The sequence below is a fragment of the Schistocerca nitens genome, chromosome 6, assembly GCF_023898315.1.
Source record: "Schistocerca nitens isolate TAMUIC-IGC-003100 chromosome 6, iqSchNite1.1, whole genome shotgun sequence".
Classification (NCBI taxonomy): Eukaryota; Metazoa; Arthropoda; class Insecta; order Orthoptera; family Acrididae; genus Schistocerca; species Schistocerca nitens.
In genome coordinates this window covers 508746320-508747733 of record NC_064619.1, presented here as the reverse complement: position 1 = coordinate 508747733, position 1414 = coordinate 508746320, and the positions used below count along the sequence as shown (strand labels likewise).

Below are 1414 nucleotides of genomic sequence, written 5' to 3'. Positions count from 1 at the left end.
TGAAAGAGAGCATCCCGGCGTTCCCGGACGATTTAGGGAAAAATAATGGAAAACCTACATGTGGATGGCCGGATGTGAATTAGTCGTCGTCCTCCTGAATACTGATGCACTTGGGGATTCTTGACAAATTTCGCAGCTGTGAGGTCCACGTGTCTGGATTATTAAACAGGAAAGTGTAACCGTCCGCTTATAACGAGTGTTAATTTACCCATCGGTCTAGTCTCTGGCGATGTTCTTTAATGTCGAGGCAGCTGAGAAGACAATCACGGTCCGTAATTGGGGGGGGGGGGGGGATAATTTATGTCTGATCGTGTGGAAAAGAATGTTGCAGAAGTGGCGTAAATGACTTGGCGCCACTGTGTGCACTCAGACGGGTGGAGCAGGACACAAACAGCGGGCAGCGTCGAGAGTGAGACAACCAGCAAAGTAAACTTGACGTCCCCAGCCGTAGATGAAGTTTGATTGAAATATTGTAAACTGAAAAAACTGTGGTCTGTTGCACTTGTAATGAGATACACGCCAAGCTCGAAATGATTTCTAATGGCAATAATTGCAACTTGTGAGAAAATTGGCAACGGCCTTGCCGCAGTGGATACACCGGTTCCCGTCAGATCACCGAAGTTAAGCGCTGTCGGGCGTGGCCGGCACCTGGATGGGTGACCATCCAGCTGCCATGCGCTGTTGCCATTTCTCGGTGTGCACTCAGCCTCGTGATGCCAAATGAGGAGCTACTCGACCGAATAGTAGCCACTCCGGTCAAAGAAAACCATCAAAACTACCGGGAGAGCGGTGTGCTGACCACACGCCCCTCCTATCCGCATCCTAAATGGAGGATGACACTGCGGTTGGATGGTCCCGTTGGGCCAATTGTGGCCTGAAGACGGAGTGCTGCTGCTGCTGTGAGACAATTACGGTTAAGGAATAGTAACGGCGCACTACAGTATAAACACGAGAGAATATAGTAATATGTAATTAAACGAATTCTGATGGGATTCTTACTGAATTGAGAGGAGTGTTTAGATGAACTGATGGGCGCAGAACTGCTCTGAAAGATTTTTAATACAGAGTTAAAAGTCTAATTTTTTCGTAGTAGGCTTATGCAGCGGTTTTGATTATTTTTGACGGTAACAGCTCTAGATGCCATCGTCCGTCAACTCTGACGTCAATTATTTGCTGAATGTATTCCAATCATTGTCTTCCTCTACAGTTTTTGCCCTTTACAGCTCCCTCTAGTACCATGGCAGTCACTCCCTGACGTCTTAACAAATGTCCTATCACCCTGCACCTTTTCCTTGTCAGTGTTTTCCACATATTCCTTTCCTCTCCGATTCTGCGCAGAACTCATTATTCCTCACATTAGTCCACCTAATTTTCAACATTCGTCTGTTCTTAGATTCCCTTCCGTTACGGTTTT

The 1414-nt window shown here is 46.7% G+C and overlaps 1 pseudogene; it reads left to right on the top strand.

Annotated features, from left to right (window-relative positions):
* The first annotated feature begins 570 nt into the window (after positions 1 to 570).
* Positions 571 to 687, top strand: LOC126263980 (5S ribosomal RNA; annotated as a pseudogene).
* Positions 688 to 1414: the final 727 nt, after the last annotated feature.